This window comes from Pseudochaenichthys georgianus, chromosome 14 (assembly GCF_902827115.2).
Source record: "Pseudochaenichthys georgianus chromosome 14, fPseGeo1.2, whole genome shotgun sequence".
Lineage (NCBI taxonomy): Eukaryota > Metazoa > Chordata > Actinopteri > Perciformes > Channichthyidae > Pseudochaenichthys > Pseudochaenichthys georgianus.
In genome coordinates this window covers 11416807-11422806 of record NC_047516.1, presented here as the reverse complement: position 1 = coordinate 11422806, position 6000 = coordinate 11416807, and positions in this window count along the sequence as shown.

The following is a 6000-nucleotide window of genomic DNA, read 5'->3' as shown; positions in this document are numbered from 1 at the left end:
AAAGGCTTTGTTGTGTGTTTATAGATTATGTGGTCTGAGGGTGTGTGATGGGTGCTACATACTAGACAGAGATGGTTGTTTGTTCACAGAGATACATTCCGCCATGTTTGTGTGTGTGTGTGTGTGTGTGTGTGTGTGTGTGTGTGTGTGTGTGTGTGTGTGTGTGTGTGTGTGTGTGTGTGTGTGTGTGTGTGTGTGTGTGTGTGTGTGTGTGTGTGTGTGTGTGTGTGTGTGTGTGTGTGTGTGTGTGTGTGTGTGTGTGTGTGTCTATGAGTGTCCATTTTTCATTTTATAACAATACCATTAAAGATCACAACCTTATTTCTATCAACAACAAAATACCCCTCATTCTTTTCAACACTGTATTAGCTGTCACGTACCTTATGCATACAATGATTGTTAGGCAGCGGACTCCCAAACTTCACATGTCAGAGACCCCATAAGCTTCTCAAAGCACCAACATCTGTATTATGACTTTAATAGAATCTCTAATCTAATGGTTGCAGTGACCCACAGTTTTTGACAAACGTATTTCATGCTGTCATGGTCTGGTAGAGGCCACAATTGCAACAGCGGTTTCTGACAATTGTCTCCAGGCTAAAAACAAGCATACCTAATATGTTTCATATCACATAAAAAATCGAGCATACAGAGTGATTCCATACTCAATATTTTATCAATTATGATCCAAGTTAGGACAATACCAGATTAATATACTTGTTTTTCCTTTTATTTTCAGGATACTCCATTTGACCTACAGTGAATAAGGAGGGACAGGTGAGATTCACATTTTTTTTTATGCAAGAAGAGAGGGAAACACACCTTGCCAGAGATCACCACCTTTCTAGATTTGGGAATAATACGTTTTTTCCCAAACAGAAAATGCCATCTCATCCGATACATTGTGTTGGATTCTCGACTCTGTCTTTGCTTGGTGCAGTGACAACAAATGTAATTCTAAAGGACAATGATAAGAAAGTAGTCATTTTATTCGCTACTGTTGTAGGTTAGAAGCTCACAAGATGCACTTTTAAAAAGGTTTTTCATAAATATAAATGTGTTCCACTAATCACGATTCGGCTAAAAGCTGCTTAAATGCGTTTGCTTCCTTTAAATGTTATAGTTCTAAAACTCAATGAACGCTTTAAGGATAAAAACTTAAATGTAGTTTGTATCTGACACTTACTTCCAAAACCAGAAATTGCATTGAGGCAGGAATCTGACATTTGTTGTTTGCTTTTCTCTACTGAAGGACTGAATGCCTGGATGTAACCTAGGCTAAATGTGAGGAACAGCCACACCTTATTCAGTTTTTGGATCTTAACTGTGGGATTTTGGGGGTGTTTGTTGGTTCAAGGATGGTCTTATTTTCAAAGGACTTTGTAGTATACTGTTGAGTTGTACACGATTATAATTCAAATTTCTAAACTCATAGTCTGGAAACAGGGCAATGCAGCTAATTTTACAAAAATGTCCCATGTACACCTTTACTCTTGTGGGTGACTTGCAGGTGAAGAAAGTATCATGTTGTTATAATGTATATCAATATAATTGAAGGTGTGAAAGGTAACGGTAAAAAGGTTTGGGAAATCTTAAATAAACTATTAGGTAAACATATACCAAACAGGAAAATAATGTTCTAGAATTAAAAATCAATGATGCCCTGATAAAAGACCCTGCAGTGTTGGCCAGCTCTCTCAATGAGTATTTCTTAAATAGTGCTTTGGACATTACAAAGCTCTTCCCGCCATCTGAGGTCTCACCTAGCCCGACTGTGGATATACACCCCGTTTTTGACCTGGAGGAAATCACAGAGGCTGAGGTAAAAAGTATAAAGGGTTAAGAGGTTCTAGGCTAGGGATGCAGAAGATTTCGACACCAACTTTATAAAGACACATATCGACGGTCTAATAAAACCAATTACTCTGCTAGTGAATCAATATATCAGCACGAGGGAAATTCCATCATCCTGGAAGGTGGCCACAGTGACACCGATATTTAAGGCAATGATGTCCAATTATAGACCTATCAGCATCCTCCCCTGTGTCTCTAATATAGCTGAGAAATGGGTGTCAAAATGAACCACCAAACATTTAGATTCAAAACCTTTATTTATCCAGGTAAAATCCCATTTAGATCAATGATCTCTTTTTCAAGGGAGACCTGCAGCAGTAGGTTCCACAAGAAGACATCAAAACATAAACAACAGAACAACAAAAGGACATCATACAGCAAAATGTACAGGGATTACAATTTACATATTTAACCACATGTACAGGTACCAACAGCATCTGATTTTGTATCATCCAACCGAGCTTTAAAAACATGTAGTGGTACTAGCTTGGTAATTTTCCATTATTTTTGCAGACTGTTCCATGTTAGTGGAGCTGCACATCTAAAAGCTTTCTTCCCTAAGACAGTCCTAGCACTTGGCACATTTAATAAAACCACAGCATGCGATCTCAGGCAATAAGTACTTTCAATTCGCAGAGAGATCAGGGAGCAGATATAAGATGGTAGTTTATCCAACATGGCTTTGTAAATGAAAAAGTACCAGTGACTGAGCCTCCGTACAGTAAGTGATGGCAAAACCGCCTTGGTATACAGGGTACAGTGATGCGTAAGTGCTTTACAATTTGTCAAAAATCTCAGTGCACTGTGATACGCAGCATCTGACTTGCTCAGGTAATTGGCAGGTGCATTCATATAACAAATCACCGTAGTCCAGCACAGGTAAAAAGGTCACAGTGACTAGCCTTTTCCTGGCCTCAAGCGAGAAACAGGACTTGTTTCTGTAAAAGAACCCTAGCCTAACACTCAGCTTTTTAAGCAGGTTATTTACATGACATTTAAAAGTGAGACAATCATCAAGCCAGATACCCAAGTATTTGTAACAGGTAACCACTTCAAGTTGTATTCCTTGCGTAGTTACAATATCCAAAGCAGTCTCCGGTGTATTTTTAGCTTTAGCTTTAGAAAAGAGCATTACCTTGGTTTTATCCACATTTAAAAGAAGCTTAAGCTCAGAGAGCTGAGCCTGAATAATGTTAAAAACAGCCTGTAATTTAACAACAGCCTCGTTAATCGAGGGACCTGCACAGTACATAACGGTATCGTCCGCATAAAAATGTAAGGTTGCTCCTTCGACATTTTCACCTAAACTATTAATATAGATAGAGAATAATAGCGGACCTAAGACTGAACCTTGTGGTACACCATTAGTGATGTTTAACCACTCAGAAGACAGTCCATCAAAATGAACACATTGGGACCTTTCAGAGAGGTAGTTCACAAACCACCCCACTGCAAGGCTGGATATGCCAATACTGACTAGCCTCTGCTTCAAAATGCGATGATCGACGGTATCAAAAGCTTTGGATAGGTCAACAAATAGAGCTGCACAACTCTGCTTATTATCTAAAATACTCGTAATATCATTTACCACTTTCATTGTGGCAGTGATGGTGCTGTGTTGCTTTCTGAAGCCTGATTGATGTTTAGACAGGATGTCATTTGTACATAAAAACTCATTTACTGTACTTGTTCACTCACTAGGCGTTCAAGAACCTTAGCCAGAACTGACAATTTAGAGATGGGTCTATAATTGTTTAATAAGGTGGCCTCCCCTCCTTTTAGTAGTGGCAGGACATAAGCTGACTTCCATACTTTTGGGATTTTGTTCGTGCTGAGAGAGAGGTTAAAAAGAGTAGTAAGAGGTAGAGCAATAAAATCTGCAGCTATCTTTAAAAAGAAAGGTTCTACGTTGTCCGGACCAGCCGGCTTTTTAGGATCTAGCTTGGTTAAGACTTCACGAACAACATCAACAGTAAAAGGAGTAAAACTGAAAGGGTTTTCCAGACCACATTGTTCTGTGTCACCGACTGTGGTGTTTACAGAAGCAGAATTAGAAACAGAATGAAACAGAGAGCCACAGGACACAAAATGCTCATTAAAACAATTTAACATGGTGGCCCTATCCGATATAGTGCCAGATGCTGTGGTAAGGCACGGAGGTAGCTCATTACGGATAGATAAAGGTTTCGCTCCACTCCACCCAATGCAGTTTGGTTTTCGTGCTCACCACTCCACTGAGACAGCTAACTGTGTCTTTGTGGAAAAGGTTAAAAGTATGTTGGACATGAGCCCCTGGTGCTGTCTTCCTTGATCTCAGTAAGGCATTTGACACTGTTGACCACCAAGTGCTCCTTACAAAGCTGACTCATTTCAATTTTTCGGCAGTTTCAATACATTGGCTCAAGTCTTACTTATCAAACAGAAAACAGTGTGTTTTGGTCAACGGTGCCAAATCCCCCTACTTTGTCAACCCTGTTGGGGTTCCACAAGGTTCCATTCTTGGACCGTTACTTTTTTCACTGTACATAAATAACTTGCCCAATGTATGTTCTGAGTTGAATGTGCAAATGTATGCCGATGATGTGGTCATCTTTATACACGGGAAAAAGACTGAAATAATCTCATCCTGTCTCTCAAAAGCTTTGGACAAGGTTCAACACTGACTGAACAACATTTGCTTACAGTTAAACATAAGAAAAACAGTATGCATGATGTTCAGTAAAAGACCAGTCAAAATCGAAGGATCCAAAGTATTTTTAAACGGAGCAGAAATAGAACTAGGCTGCAGTCGAATAGTCCATTTAGCTTAGGAACCTTCCTAACCGAGTGAAATGACCCGGAAGTCCCTCAGTGGCAGCCATGATAAGTGCCGTTCCAATTCACTATGATAGGAAAGAAGGTTTCAAACTTCCTTTATAACCTCCTTTAGCTTAGGAACCACTGGACCTCCCTCACCGAAAGGAGAGGAGAAAATGCTGCCCCACAATGCCTTGCAGCCGCAGCATTTGCCGTCACACAACAGTCGGCCGTTCACGGAAATAACCGATTATGACCGAGAAATGATATCATGAAAGTTACGGTGCTTATTAAGCTTTTTAAAACGTAGGTGGCAACTTGCCAAAGTGCTTTGTTTTGAACGTTCATCAGTATTTTAATCAAAAAGAGAAATATGAACGTTAGTTTTTACTGAAATTATCAAATAAAGTCAACATTTCAGTCTTCACTGAGCTGTGTGGGGTTTGTTCAACTTTTAAAAGATGTTTGAATAGTGATATACACAGTGATAGATGTTAAGGACTAACGTTTATAATAAATACATTTGTATTGATTTTAAGATCTTTTCATAGTTCATACAATCTTTGGGATCATTTGTATTAATGTGGACCGGAGGGAGAGGGTGACGAGCATAAGTTTCACTTTCCTTTTTTATTTCAATTCCAACTTTGGTCATGAAGAATATGTTTCTCTGTTGTCCACGTTCACAAAGCATAAAGCAACAGCATCAGAGCACGGTGCAGAGTCTCTAGATGAGTTTACAGTAGTCCCTCGTTCTTATTATACATCCATGTTGTAGTCCGCTGTATAGAAAACTGTAGTTTCCATAGTTTCCCCACAGCAGCAGACTCACATCTATGACGTCCGCTGGCGCATCATAAACACGTCGGATAGTGAAAGTGCAGTCGGATTCTCTAAAGTACAGCAGTCTCTTCTCCTAAATCCTTTTGAATTCTCCTATCGACTATCCCTTAACCCCGTGACGTTTCACTCAGAGGTCAAGGAATAGACGATAGGGTTAGAATTTAGGAGCTGATTTTTGGACTATTCGACTGCAGCCCTCGTCTCCCACTTCAAGTATCTTGGAGTTATAATGGACTCAAACTTGACTTTTAAGAAACATATCAAGAAAGTATCCAATACTATTAAATTGAACTTGCTGAATTTTAAACAAATTAGACCTTTCTCAACTGTCAATGCTGCTAAGTCATACCTCCACTCACTGTATGATTCTATCCCACATTGAATACTGTTTGACAAACTGGTCGTTTGCTTGTGCCACAAACCTTAAACCAATAGAACAGCTGTACAAGAGAGCTATCAAAGTGTTTGACAGAAAGCCATATTCATACCACCACTGTACCATCCTTG